This window comes from Acipenser ruthenus, chromosome 23 (assembly GCF_902713425.1).
Source record: "Acipenser ruthenus chromosome 23, fAciRut3.2 maternal haplotype, whole genome shotgun sequence".
In the NCBI taxonomy this organism is placed as follows: Eukaryota; Metazoa; Chordata; class Actinopteri; order Acipenseriformes; family Acipenseridae; genus Acipenser; species Acipenser ruthenus.
In genome coordinates, this window is record NC_081211.1 from 10,649,733 (window position 1) to 10,665,059 (window position 15,327).

The 15,327-nt window shown below is 35.3% G+C and overlaps 6 non-coding genes across 6 annotated transcripts; all 6 read right to left on the reverse strand.

Annotated features, from left to right (window-relative positions):
• Window positions 1-2,135: 2,135 nt before the first annotated feature.
• trnac-gca (transfer RNA cysteine (anticodon GCA)) lies at window positions 2,136-2,207 on the reverse strand. Its single transcript has one exon. It is a non-coding gene; the product is annotated as a tRNA-Cys (tRNA).
• A 2,497-nt stretch (window positions 2,208-4,704) lies between these two features.
• Window positions 4,705-4,776, reverse strand: trnac-gca (transfer RNA cysteine (anticodon GCA)). The gene has a single exon. It is a non-coding gene; the product is annotated as a tRNA-Cys (tRNA).
• A 2,494-nt stretch (window positions 4,777-7,270) lies between these two features.
• trnac-gca (transfer RNA cysteine (anticodon GCA)) lies at window positions 7,271-7,342 on the reverse strand. The gene has a single exon. It is a non-coding gene; the product is annotated as a tRNA-Cys (tRNA).
• A 2,476-nt stretch (window positions 7,343-9,818) lies between these two features.
• On the reverse strand, window positions 9,819-9,890 carry trnac-gca (transfer RNA cysteine (anticodon GCA)). Its single transcript has one exon. It is a non-coding gene; the product is annotated as a tRNA-Cys (tRNA).
• Window positions 9,891-12,347: 2,457 nt separating this feature from the next.
• On the reverse strand, window positions 12,348-12,419 carry trnac-gca (transfer RNA cysteine (anticodon GCA)). The gene has a single exon. It is a non-coding gene; the product is annotated as a tRNA-Cys (tRNA).
• Window positions 12,420-14,887: 2,468 nt separating this feature from the next.
• Window positions 14,888-14,959, reverse strand: trnac-gca (transfer RNA cysteine (anticodon GCA)). The gene has a single exon. It is a non-coding gene; the product is annotated as a tRNA-Cys (tRNA).
• Between the last annotated feature and the right edge of the window lie 368 nt (window positions 14,960-15,327).

Genomic DNA, 15,327 nt, shown 5'->3' on the forward strand with positions numbered 1-15,327 from the left:
GTTTCCCAAAATGTTCTGAAAACAAGGACACCAAGTCCAAGATGCCACTGTAACACATTTTTTTAGTGCATTTTGTTTTTATTGGAAGAGAGTCAAATACAGCCAAAAAATGTCTGGTCATGGGGGGAGCATCCCACTGAAAAACACTCGGTCCTTCAAAGGGTTTAGCAAAGGTTGGTTTGCTTGAGCTCACCCTAGAAAAGTGGTTGTTACTTTATTTTTTAATATATTAAATTGAAAGCCACAGCTTGCCTTGTCAGACGTCTTTGACAGATTATTTAAGAAGCGCCATGCTTTGCATTCTTATGACAGTCATCATTTTCATGTTACGTATTCTTCATGGTAACAGTGAAGATGCTTTCCAAGTCAATTTCTATAAATATAAGGGGACACTCTGATATTCCTTTTTACATGTTATGTCCGAGATTGGTTAAATGTAATTTTTTATTAAATGTTTCCATTAAGATTCAACTCACAGCACAACAATTTGTTATCTTATGGTGCTGCTACAGTTGTATTGATTTAAAAACTACATACTATTAGCATGTGCCTTGTTTTATGGTTACTCCTTACTCAGCAATGCGACCATAGCTTCACTCTAATATGAACTCCATTGAATGTAAAACAAAGGCCCTGTCCACACTATGCCTTTAAACCGTATTAGTTGCGTTTAAGCCGGCTTAAAAGTGCTAAATACGGTTTGCGTCCACACTACGCAGCATTTAATACCGTACTCGAGACCACCTCAGGAGGTAGTCTCGAGTCCGGTTCTAATTAGATCGCATCAGGTAGTGCGGTTTATCAGAAGTGTGGACGCTGTAATACCAAACTACATGTTTTGTGTATCCTCCAATATCCCAAAATGCTTTGTGGTATGTTTGGCGAAATACTCAGAGCAGGCGCCTGAAGGAGTTGCTATCACTGTACACTCCGCACTAGGTATTCATTTTTATGCTTCAAAAAATCTTTCAGGACATCTCTGTTAAACTAGTGGGGAAAATCGTATTTTTCTTGAATCGTACTTGTACTTGCTAGAACCAAAGTCATTGTATTTATCTTGCTCTTAACCGTATTATTACTTGTACTGTGATCCTTGAAATGTATTTTTGTTTACGACTGTAAGTCACCCAGGATAAGGGCGGCTGCTAAGAAATAAATAAATAAATAAATAAATAAATAAATAAATAAATAAATAAATAATAATAATAATAATAATAAATAAATAAATAAACAAAAACACAGCGTTAAATTAGGCGACTGCAGAAATGAAATGCGAGTTAAAAGTAGGATCGGGAATGAACAAATTACGTATTTTGTCAACTCTGTTTGAAATAAAATTAAGAGGACCAGAATTAGGCTCAGGCAAGATATGAAGGTAAAAACAAAGATTGTTTTGTAATTAACAGCTTTTTCTGAGTTTAATTATAAAACAGAATCAGCTCAATTTGTTTAAAGGGACTTCACCTGATTAAAAATAAAACCTGAAAACTTCAAGCCCTACTTGTGTGTGTGTTCGGATTTACTTTTTCCGCAATACTGGTAATATTTAATTTATGCAATATTTAATTTATGCAAACTGCAGTTACTGACAGGCTTGATAATTGAGGCAATACTGAATCTTTCAGTTAATTCTTATGAAAAAATAAATAAAAAATTGGTGTATGCTACAGCCGGTAGATGGTGTCAAGTATTAAAAAAAAAATACTATTTGCAAAATAGTATTTACTAATTTCTATTGATAATATATTTCTGGCAACCTATTTTATGTTTGTATTTTAAATACATTTGGAGACCAGTGTTGTCTTTTTAAATATTTTCCGTGACTATGTTGCCATCCTTGGCGTTCACTGTTAACCGAAAGGTTTGTGGTTTGAGCTCAAACAGGAACTCTTTTTTATATTAAACTGGCCAGCCAGATTGCCTTCCCAGGCGGCCTTCTCAAGAGAGGCCAAGCTTCTAATTGCTCCAGTTGTAAAGGGTGCGGTGGCCAAGTGGTAAGGTGTTTGGTCCCGTAAATTGAGGATCACGTCTTCAAACCCTGTCTGTACCTTGTTGCTGTCTTTGAAACACTATTTTTTGCTTCTAGCTGAAATAAAAAATGTTAACGTGCATTTTGTATTTTAATTTAGAAAAAAAGGGGGCACTCGGATTTGAACCGGGGACCTCTTGATCTGCAGTCAAATGCTCTACCACTGAGCTATACCCCCAACTCACTAGCCTATTCCAGCTATGCCCTTTTCTGCCAAGCACAACCAACGGTGCCGAGCTGCAGTTTCAGAAATGCAACCTATCAATGGCTAGTTATTTTTTACCTTGTGTCCCGCAGCAATATTTTTCAACAAAACATTCAAGAAGTATTGTATAAGGTCCGTCAAGTAATAGAATAACACGTTGTTATACATGTATCTCTTTGAAAACACTAAGCGAAATAGATAATAATCAGAAAATGCTTAACGTTTTTTATTTCAAGAAATTAAACTAAATACAAAATATAGTGTTGAAAAAAAGAGAGAAGCTTTATGGTTTCTGAAGTACGTTATAACGTTCCCCCAAATGTTCTGAAAACAAGGACACCAAGTCCAAGATGCCACTGTAACACATTTTTTAGTGCATTTTGTTTTTATTGGAAGAGAGTCAAATACAGCCAAAAAATGTCTGGTCATGGGGGGAGCATCCCACTGAAAAACACTCGGTCCTTCAAAGGGTTTAGCAAAGGTTGGTTTGCTTGAGCTCACCCTAGAAAAGTGGTTGTTACTTTATTTTTTAATATATTAAATTGAAAGCCACAGCTTGCCTTGTCAGACGTCTTTGACAGATTATTTAAGAAGCGCCATGCTTTGCATTCTTATGACAGTCATCATTTTCATGTTACGTATTCTTCATGGTAACAGTGAAGATGCTTTCCAAGTCAATTTCTATAAATATAAGGGGACACTCTGATATTCCTTTTTACATGTTATGTCCGAGATTGGTTAAATGTAATTTTTTATTAAATGTTTCCATTAAGATTCAACTCACAGCACAACAATTTGTTATCTTATGGTGCTGCTACAGTTGTATTGATTTAAAAACTACATACTATTAGCATGTGCCTTGTTTTATGGTTACTCCTTACTCAGCAATGCGACCATAGCTTCACTCTAATATGAACTCCATTGAATGTAAAACAAAGGCCCTGTCCACACTATGCCTTTAAACCGTATTAGTTGCGTTTAAGCCGGCTTAAAAGTGCTAAATACGGTTTGCGTCCACACTACGCAGCATTTAATACCGTACTCGAGACCACCTCAGGAGGTAGTCTCGAGTCCGGTTCTAATTAGATCGCATCAGGTAGTGCGGTTTATCAGAAGTGTGGACGCTGTAATACCAAACTACATGTTTTGTGTATCCTCCAATATCCCCAAATGCTTTGTGGTATGTTTGGCGAAATACTCAGAGCAGGCGCCTGAAGGAGTTGCTATCACTGTACACTCCGCACTAGGTATTCATTTTTATGCTTCAAAAAATCTTTCAGGACATCTCTGTTAAACTAGTGGGGAAAATCGTATTTTTCTTGAATCGTACTTGTACTTGCTAGAACCAAAGTCATTGTATTTATCTTGCTCTTAACCGTATTATTACTTGTACTGTGATCCTTGAAATGTATTTTTGTTTACGACTGTAAGTCGCCCAGGATAAGGGCGGCTGCTAAGAAATAAATAAATAAATAAATAAATAAATAAATAAATAAATAATAATAATAATAATAATAATAATAATAATAATAATAATAATAATAATAATAATAATAAATAAATAAACAAAAACACAGCGTTAAATTAGGCGACTGCAGAAATGAAATGCGAGTTAAAAGTAGGATCGGGAATGAACAAATTACGTATTTTGTCAGCTCTGTTTGAAATAAAATTAAGAGGACCAGAATTAGGCTCAGGCAAGATATGAAGGTAAAAACAAAGATTGTTTTGTAATTAACAGCTTTTTCTGAGTTTAATTATAAAACAGAATCAGCTCAATTTGTTTAAAGGGACTTCACCTGATTAAAAATAAAACCTGAAAACTTCAAGCCCTACTTGTGTGTGTGTTCGGATTTACTTTTTCCGCAATACTGGTAATATTTAATTTATGCAATATTTAATTTATGCAAACTGCAGTTACTGACAGGCTTGATAATTGAGGCAATACTGAATCTTTCAGTTAATTCTTATGAAAAAATAAATAAAAAATTGGTGTATGCTACAGCCGGTAGATGGTGTCAAGTATTAAAAAAAAAATACTATTTGCAAAATAGTATTTACTAATTTCTATTGATAATATATTTCTGGCAACCTATTTTATGTTTGTATTTTAAATACATTTGGAGACCACTGTTGTCTTTTTAAATATTTTCCGTGACTATGTTGCCATCCTTGGCGTTCACTGTTAACCGAAAGGTTTGTGGTTTGAGCTCAAACAGGAACTCTTTTTTGTATTAAACTGGCCAGCCAGATTGCCTTCCCAGGCGGCCTTCTCAAGAGAGGCCAAGCTTCTAATTTCTCCAGTTGTAAAGGGTGCGGTGGCCAAGTGGTAAGGTGTCTGGTCCCGTAAATTGAGGATCACGTCTTCAAACCCTGTCTGTACCTTGTTGCTGTCTTTGAAACACTATTTTTTGCTTCTAGCTGAAATAAAAAATGTTAACGTGCATTTTGTATTTTAATTTAGAAAAAAAGGGGGCACTCGGATTTGAACCGGGGACCTCTTGATCTGCAGTCAAATGCTCTACCACTGAGCTATACCCCCAACTCACTAGCCTATTCCAGCTATGCCCTTTTCTGCCAAGCACAACCAACGGTGCCGAGCTGCAGTTTCAGAAATGCAACCTATCAATGGCTAGTTATTTTTTACCTTGTGTCCCGCAGCAATATTTTTCAACAAAACATTCAAGAAGTATTGTATAAGGTTCGTCAAGTAATAGAATAACACGTTGTTATACATGTATCTCTTTGAAAACACTAAGCGAAATAGATAATAATCAGAAAATGCTTAACGTTTTTTATTTCAAGAAATTAAACTAAATACAAAATATAGTGTTGAAAAAAAGAGAGAAGCTTTATGGTTTCTGAAGTACGTTATAACGTTCCCCAAAATGTTCTGAAAACAAGGACACCAAGTCCAAGATGCCACTGTAACACATTTTTTAGTGCATTTTGTTTTTATTGGAAGAGAGTCAAATACAGCCAAAAAATGTCTGGTCATGGGGGGAGCATCCCACTGAAAAACACTCGGTCCTTCAAAGGATTTAGCAAAGGTTGGTTTGCTTGAGCTCACCCTAGAAAAGTGGTTGTTACTTTATTTTTTAATATATTAAATTGAAAGCCACAGCTTGCCTTGTCAGACGTCTTTGACAGATTATTTAAGAAGCACCATGCTTTGCATTCTTATGACAGTCATCATTTTCATGTTAGGTATTCTTCATGGTAACAGTGAAGATGCTTTCCAAGTCAATTTCTATAAATATAAGGGGACACTCTGATATTCCTTTTTACATGTTATGTCCGAGATTGGTTAAATGTAATTTTTTATTAAATGTTTCCATTAAGATTCAACTCACAGCACAACAATTTGTTATCTTATGGTGCTGCTACAGTTGTATTGATTTAAAAACTACATACTATTAGCATGTGCCTTGTTTTATGGTTACTCCTTACTCAGCAATGCGACCATAGCTTCACTCTAATATGAACTCCATTGAATGTAAAACAAAGGCCCTGTCCACACTATGCCTTTAAACCGTATTAGTTGCGTTTAAGCCGGCTTAAAAGTGCTAAATACGGTTTGCGTCCACACTACGCAGCATTTAATACCGTACTCGAGACCACCTCAGGAGGTAGTCTCGAGTCCGGTTCTAATTAGATCGCATCAGGTAGTGCGGTTTATCAGAAGTGTGGACGCTGTAATACCAAACTACATGTTTTGTGTATCCTCCAATATCCCCAAATGCTTTGTGGTATGTTTGGCGAAATACTCAGAGCAGGCGCCTGAAGGAGTTGCTATCACTGTACACTCCGCACTAGGTATTCATTTTTATGCTTCAAAAAATCTTTCAGGACATCTCTGTTAAACTAGTGGGGAAAATCGTATTTTTCTTGAATCGTACTTGTACTTGCTAGAACCAAAGTCATTGTATTTATCTTGCTCTTAACCGTATTATTACTTGTACTGTGATCCTTGAAATGTATTTTTGTTTACGACTGTAAGTCGCCCAGGATAAGGGCGGCTGCTAAGAAATAAATAAATAAATAAATAAATAAATAAATAAATAAATAAATAAATAAATAAAAATAATAATAATAATAATAATAATAATAATAATAATAATAAATAAATAAACAAAAACACAGCGTTAAATTAGGCGACTGCAGAAATGAAATGCGAGTTAAAAGTAGGATCGGGAATGAACAAATTACGTATTTTGTCAACTCTGTTTGAAATAAAATTAAGAGGACCAGAATTAGGCTCAGGCAAGATATGAAGGTAAAAACAAAGATTGTTTTGTAATTAACAGCTTTTTCTGAGTTTAATTATAAAACAGAATCAGCTCAATTTGTTTAAAGGGACTTCACCTGATTAAAAATAAAACCTGAAAACTTCAAGCCCTACTTGTGTGTGTGTTCGGATTTACTTTTTCCGCAATACTGGTAATATTTAATTTATGCAATATTTAATTTATGCAAACTGCAGTTACTGACAGGCTTGATAATTGAGGCAATACTGAATCTTTCAGTTAATTCTTATGAAAAAATAAATAAAAAATTGGTGTATGCTACAGCCGGTAGATGGTGTCAAGTATTAAAAAAAAAATACTATTTGCAAAATAGTATTTACTAATTTCTATTGATAATATATTTCTGGCAACCTATTTTATGTTTGTATTTTAAATACATTTGGAGACCAGTGTTGTCTTTTTAAATATTTTCCGTGACTATGTTGCCATCCTTGGCGTTCACTGTTAACCGAAAGGTTTGTGGTTTGAGCTCAAACAGGAACTCTTTTTTATATTAAACTGGCCAGCCAGATTGCCTTCCCAGGCGGCCTTCTCAAGAGAGGCCAAGCTTCTAATTGCTCCAGTTGTAAAGGGTGCGGTGGCCAAGTGGTAAGGTGTTTGGTCCCGTAAATTGAGGATCACGTCTTCAAACCCTGTCTGTACCTTGTTGCTGTCTTTGAAACACTATTTTTTGCTTCTAGCTGAAATAAAAAATGTTAACGTGCATTTTGTATTTTAATTTAGAAAAAAAGGGGGCACTCAGATTTGAACCGGGGACCTCTTGATCTGCAGTCAAATGCTCTACCACTGAGCTATACCCCCAACTCACTAGCCTATTCCAGCTATGCCCTTTTCTGCCAAGCACAACCAACGGTGCCGAGCTGCAGTTTCAGAAATGCAACCTATCAATGGCTAGTTATTTTTTACCTTGTGTCCCGCAGCAATATTTTTCAACAAAACATTCAAGAAGTATTGTATAAGGTCCGTCAAGTAATAGAATAACACGTTGTTATACATGTATCTCTTTGAAAACACTAAGCGAAATAGATAATAATCAGAAAATGCTTAACGTTTTTTATTTCAAGAAATTAAACTAAATACAAAATATAGTGTTGAAAAAAAGAGAGAAGCTTTATGGTTTCTGAAGTACGTTATAATGTTCCCCCAAATGTTCTGAAAACAAGGACACCAAGTCCAAGATGCCACTGTAACACATTTTTTAGTGCATTTTGTTTTTATTGGAAGAGAGTCAAATACAGCCAAAAAATGTCTGGTCATGGGGGGAGCATCCCACTGAAAAACACTCGGTCCTTCAAAGGGTTTAGCAAAGGTTGGTTTGCTTGAGCTCACCCTAGAAAAGTGGTTGTTACTTTATTTTTTAATATATTAAATTGAAAGCCACAGCTTGCCTTGTCAGACGTCTTTGACAGATTATTTAAGAAGCGCCATGCTTTGCATTCTTATGACAGTCATCATTTTCATGTTACGTATTCTTCATGGTAACAGTGAAGATGCTTTCCAAGTCAATTTCTATAAATATAAGGGGACACTGATATTCCTTTTTACATGTTATGTCCGAGATTGGTTAAATGTAATTTTTTATTAAATGTTTCCATTAAGATTCAACTCACAGCACAACAATTTGTTATCTTATGGTGCTGCTACAGTTGTATTGATTTAAAAACTACATACTATTAGCATGTGCCTTGTTTTATGGTTACTCCTTACTCAGCAATGCGACCATAGCTTCACTCTAATATGAACTCCATTGAATGTAAAACAAAGGCCCTGTCCACACTATGCCTTTAAACCGTATTAGTTGCGTTTAAGCCGGCTTAAAAGTGCTAAATACGGTTTGCGTCCACACTACGCAGCATTTAATACCGTACTCGAGACCACCTCAGGAGGCAGTCTCGAGTCCGGTTCTAATTAGATCGCATCAGGTAGTGCGGTTTATCAGAAGTGTGGACGCTGTAATACCAAACTACATGTTTTGTGTATCCTCCAATATCCCCAAATGCTTTGTGGTATGTTTGGCGAAATACTCAGAGCAGGCGCCTGAAGGAGTTGCTATCACTGTACACTCCGCACTAGGTATTCATTTTTATGCTTCAAAAAATCTTTCAGGACATCTCTGTTAAACTAGTGGGGAAAATCGTATTTTTCTTGAATCGTACTTGTACTTGCTAGAACCAAAGTCATTGTATTTATCTTGCTCTTAACCGTATTATTACTTGTACTGTGATCCTTGAAATGTATTTTTGTTTACGACTGTAAGTCGCCCAGGATAAGGGCGGCTGCTAAGAAAGAAATAAATAAATAAATAAATAAATAAATAAATAAATAAATAAATAATAATAATAATAATAATAATAATAATAATAAATAAATAAACAAAAACACAGCGTTAAATTAGGCGACTGCAGAAATGAAATGCGAGTTAAAAGTAGGATCGGGAATGAACAAATTACGTATTTTGTCAGCTCTGTTTGAAATAAAATTAAGAGGACCAGAATTAGGCTCAGGCAAGATATGAAGGTAAAAACAAAGATTGTTTTGTAATTAACAGCTTTTTCTGAGTTTAATTATAAAACAGAATCAGCTCAATTTGTTTAAAGGGACTTCACCTGATTAAAAATAAAACCTGAAAACTTCAAGCCCTACTTGTGTGTGTGTTCGGATTTACTTTTTCCGCAATACTGGTAATATTTAATTTATGCAATATTTAATTTATGCAAACTGCAGTTACTGACAGACTTGATAATTGAGGCAATACTGAATCTTTCAGTTAATTCTTATGAAAAAATAAATAAAAAATTGGTGTATGCTACAGCCGGTAGATGGTGTCAAGTATTAAAAAAAAAATACTATTTGCAAAATAGTATTTACTAATTTCTATTGATAATATATTTCTGGCAACCTATTTTATGTTTGTATTTTAAATACATTTGGAGACCACTGTTGTCTTTTTAAATATTTTCCGTGACTATGTTGCCATCCTTAGCGTTCACTGTTAACCGAAAGGTTTGTGGTTTGAGCTCAAACAGGAACTCTTTTTTGTATTAAACTGGCCAGCCAGATTGCCTTCCCAGGCGGCCTTCTCAAGAGAGGCCAAGCTTCTAATTTCTCCAGTTGTAAAGGGTGCGGTGGCCAAGTGGTAAGGTGTCTGGTCCCGTAAATTGAGGATCACGTCTTCAAACCCTGTCTGTACCTTGTTGCTGTCTTTGAAACACTATTTTTTGCTTCTAGCTGAAATAAAAAATGTTAACGTGCATTTTGTATTTTAATTTAGAAAAAAAGGGGGCACTCGGATTTGAACCGGGGACTTCTTGATCTGCAGTCAAATGCTCTACCACTGAGCTATACCCCCAACTCGCTAGCCTATTCCAGCTATGCCCTTTTCTGCCAAGCACAACCAACGGTGCCGAGCTGCAGTTTCAGAAATGCAACCTATCAATGGCTAGTTATTTTTTACCTTGTGTCCCGCAGCAATATTTTTCAACAAAACATTCAAGAAGTATTGTATAAGGTTCGTCAAGTAATAGAATAACACGTTGTTATACATGTATCTCTTTGAAAACACTAAGCGAAATAGATAATAATCAGAAAATGCTTAACGTTTTTTATTTCAAGAAATTAAACTAAATACAAAATATAGTGTTGAAAAAAAGAGAGAAGCTTTATGGTTTCTGAAGTACGTTATAACGTTCCCCAAAATGTTCTGAAAACAAGGACACCAAGTCCAAGATGCCACTGTAACACATTTTTTAGTGCATTTTGTTTTTATTGGAAGAGAGTCAAATACAGCCAAAAAATGTCTGGTCATGGGGGGAGCATCCCACTGAAAAACACTCGGTCCTTCAAAGGATTTAGCAAAGGTTGGTTTGCTTGAGCTCACCCTAGAAAAGTGGTTGTTACTTTATTTTTTAATATATTAAATTGAAAGCCACAGCTTGCCTTGTCAGACGTCTTTGACAGATTATTTAAGAAGCACCATGCTTTGCATTCTTATGACAGTCATCATTTTCATGTTAGGTATTCTTCATGGTAACAGTGAAGATGCTTTCCAAGTCAATTTCTATAAATATAAGGGGACACTCTAATATTCCTTTTTACATGTTATGTCCGAGATTGGTTAAATGTAATTTTTTATTAAATGTTTCCATTAAGATTCAACTCACAGCACAACAATTTGTTATCTTATGGTGCTGCTACAGTTGTATTGATTTAAAAACTACATACTATTAGCATGTGCCTTGTTTTATGGTTACTCCTTACTCAGCAATGCGACCATAGCTTCACTCTAATATGAACTCCATTGAATGTAAAACAAAGGCCCTGTCCACACTATGCCTTTAAACCGTATTAGTTGCGTTTAAGCCGGCTTAAAAGTGCTAAATACGGTTTGCGTCCACACTACGCAGCATTTAATACCGTACTCGAGACCACCTCAGGAGGTAGTCTCGAGTCCGGATCTAATTAGATCGCATCAGGTAGTGCGGTTTATCAGAAGTGTGGACGCTGTAATACCAAACTACATGTTTTGTGTATCCTCCAATATCCCCAAATGCTTTGTGGTATGTTTGGCGAAATACTCAGAGCAGGCGCCTGAAGGAGTTGCTATCACTGTACACTCCGCACTAGGTATTCATTTTTATGCTTCAAAAAATCTTTCAGGACATCTCTGTTAAACTAGTGGGGAAAATCGTATTTTTCTTGAATCGTACTTGTACTTGCTAGAACCAAAGTCATTGTATTTATCTTGCTCTTAACCGTATTATTACTTGTACTGTGATCCTTGAAATGTATTTTTGTTTACGACTGTAAGTCGCCCAGGATAAGGGCGGCTGCTAAGAAATAAATAAATAAATAAATAAATAAATAAATAAATAAATAATAATAATAATAATAATAATAATAATAATAATAAATAAATAAACAAAAACACAGCGTTAAATTAGGCGACTGCAGAAATGAAATGCGAGTTAAAAGTAGGATCGGGAATGAACAAATTACGTATTTTGTCAGCTCTGTTTGAAATAAAATTAAGAGGACCAGAATTAGGCTCAGGCAAGATATGAAGGTAAAAACAAAGATTGTTTTGTAATTAACAGCTTTTTCTGAGTTTAATTATAAAACAGAATCAGCTCAATTTGTTTAAAGGGACTTCACCTGATTAAAAATAAAACCTGAAAACTTCAAGCCCTACTTGTGTGTGTGTTCGGATTTACTTTTTCCGCAATACTGGTAATATTTAATTTATGCAAACTGCAGTTACTGACAGGCTTGATAATTGAGGCAATACTGAATCTTTCAGTTAATTCTTATGAAAAAATAAATAAAAAATTGGTGTATGCTACAGCCGGTAGATGGTGTCAAGTATTAAAAAAAAAATACTATTTGCAAAATAGTATTTACTAATTTCTATTGATAATATATTTCTGGCAACCTATTTTATGTTTGTATTTTAAATACATTTGGAGACCACTGTTGTCTTTTTAAATATTTTCCGTGACTATGTTGCCATCCTTAGCGTTCACTGTTAACCGAAAGGTTTGTGGTTTGAGCTCAAACAGGAACTCTTTTTTGTATTAAACTGGCCAGCCAGATTGCCTTCCCAGGCGGCCTTCTCAAGAGAGGCCAAGCTTCTAATTTCTCCAGTTGTAAAGGGTGCGGTGGCCAAGTGGTAAGGTGTCTGGTCCCGTAAATTGAGGATCACGTCTTCAAACCCTGTCTGTACCTTGTTGCTGTCTTTGAAACACTATTTTTTGCTTCTAGCTGAAATAAAAAATGTTAACGTGCATTTTGTATTTTAATTTAGAAAAAAAGGGGGCACTCGGATTTGAACCGGGGACCTCTTGATCTGCAGTCAAATGCTCTACCACTGAGCTATACCCCCAACTCACTAGCCTATTCCAGCTATGCCCTTTTCTGCCAAGCACAACCAACGGTGCCGAGCTGCAGTTTCAGAAATGCAACCTATCAATGGCTAGTTATTTTTTACCTTGTGTCACGCAGCAATATTTTTCAACAAAACATTCAAGAAGTATTGTATAAGGTTCGTCAAGTAATAGAATAACACGTTGTTATACATGTATCTCTTTGAAAACACTAAGCGAAATAGATAATAATCAGAAAATGCTTAACGTTTTTTATTTCAAGAAATTAAACTAAATACAAAATATAGTGTTGAAAAAAAGAGAGAAGCTTTATGGTTTCTGAAGTACGTTATAACGTTCCCCAAAATGTTCTGAAAACAAGGACACCAAGTCCAAGATGCCACTGTAACACATTTTTTAGTGCATTTTGTTTTTATTGGAAGAGAGTCAAATACAGCCAAAAAATGTCTGGTCATGGGGGGAGCATCCCACTGAAAAACACTCGGTCCTTCAAAGGATTTAGCAAAGGTTGGTTTGCTTGAGCTCACCCTAGAAAAGTGGTTGTTACTTTATTTTTTAATATATTAAATTGAAAGCCACAGCTTGCCTTGTCAGACGTCTTTGACAGATTATTTAAGAAGCACCATGCTTTGCATTCTTATGACAGTCATCATTTTCATGTTAGGTATTCTTCATGGTAACAGTGAAGATGCTTTCCAAGTCAATTTCTATAAATATAAGGGGACACTCTAATATTCCTTTTTACATGTTATGTCCGAGATTGGTTAAATGTAATTTTTTATTAAATGTTTCCATTAAGATTCAACTCACAGCACAACAATTTGTTATCTTATGGTGCTGCTACAGTTGTATTGATTTAAAAACTACATACTATTAGCATGTGCCTTGTTTTATGGTTACTCCTTACTCAGCAATGCGACCATAGCTTCACTCTAATATGAACTCCATTGAATGTAAAACAAAGGCCCTGTCCACACTATGCCTTTAAACCGTATTAGTTGCGTTTAAGCCGGCTTAAAAGTGCTAAATACGGTTTGCGTCCACACTACGCAGCATTTAATATCGTACTCGAGACCACCTCAGGAGGTAGTCTCGAGTCCGGTTCTAATTAGATCGCATCAGGTAGTGCGGTTTATCAGAAGTGTGGACGCTGTAATACCAAACTACATGTTTTGTGTATCCTCCAATATCCCAAAATGCTTTGTGGTATGTTTGGCGAAATACTCAGAGCAGGCGCCCGAAGGAGTTGCTATCACTGTACACTCCGCACTAGGTATTCATTTTTATGCTTCAAAAAATCTTTCAGGACATCTCTGTTAAACTAGTGGGGAAAATCGTATTTTTCTTGAATCGTACTTGTACTTGCTAGAACCAAAGTCATTGTATTTATCTTGCTCTTAACCGTATTATTACTTGTACTGTGATCCTTGAAATGTATTTTTGTTTACGACTGTAAGTCGCCCAGGATAAGAGCGGCTGCTAAGAAATAAATAAATAAATAAATAAATAAATAAATAAATAAATAAATAATAATAATAATAATAATAATAATAAATAAATAAACAAAAACACAGCGTTAAATTAGGCGACTGCAAAAATGAAATGCGAGTTAAAAGTAGGATCGGGAATGAACAAATTACGTATTTTGTCAGCTCTGTTTGAAATAAAATTAAGAGGACCAGAATTAGGCTCAGGCAAGATATGAAGGTAAAAACAAAGATTGTTTTGTAATTAACAGCTTTTTCTGAGTTTAATTATAAAACAGAATCAGCTCAATTTGTTTAAAGGGACTTCACCTGATTAAAAATAAAACCTGAAAACTTCAAGCCCTACTTGTGTGTGTGTTCGGATTTACTTTTTCCGCAATACTGGTAATATTTAATTTATGCAATATTTAATTTATGCAAACTGCAGTTACTGACAGGCTTGATAATTGAGGCAATACTGAATCTTTCAGTTAATTCTTATGAAAAAATAAATAAAAAATTGGTGTATGCTACAGCCGGTAGATGGTGTCAAGTATTAAAAAAAAAATACTATTTGCAAAATAGTATTTACTAATTTCTATTGATAATATATTTCTGGCAACCTATTTTATGTTTGTATTTTAAATACATTTGGAGACCACTGTTGTCTTTTTAAATATTTTCCGTGACTATGTTGCCATCCTTGGCGTTCACTGTTAACCGAAAGGTTTGTGGTTTGAGCTCAAACAGGAACTCTTTTTTATATTAAACTGGCCAGCCAGATTCCCTTCCCAGGCGGCCTTCTCAAGAGAGGCCAAGCTTCTAATTTCTCCAGTTGTAAAGGGTGCGGTGGCCAAGTGGTAAGGTGTTTGGTCCCGTAAATTGAGGATCACGTCTTCAAACCCTGTCTGTACCTTGTTGCTGTCTTTGAAACACTATTTTTTGCTTCTAGCTGAAATAAAAAATGTTAACGTGCATTTTGTATTTTAATTTAGAAAAAAAGGGGGCACTCGGATTTGAACCGGGGACCTCTTGAACTGCAGTCAAATGCTCTACCACTGAGCTATACCCCCAACTCACTAGCCTATTCCAGCTATGCCCTTTTCTGCCAAGCACAACCAACGGTGCCGAGCTGCAGTTTGAGAAATGCAACCTATCAATGGCTAGTTATTTTTTACCTTGTGTCCCGCAGCAATATTTTTCAACAAAACATTCAAGAAGTATTGTATAAGGTTCGTCAAGTAATAGAATAACACGTTGTTATACATGTATCTCTTTGAAAACACTAAGCGAAATAGATAATAATCAGAAAATGCTTAACGTTTTTTATTTCAAGAAATTAAACTAAATACAAAATATAGTGTTGAAAAAAAGAGAGAAGCTTTATGGTTTCTGAAGTACGTTATAACGTTCCCCAAAATGTTCTGAAAACAAGGACACC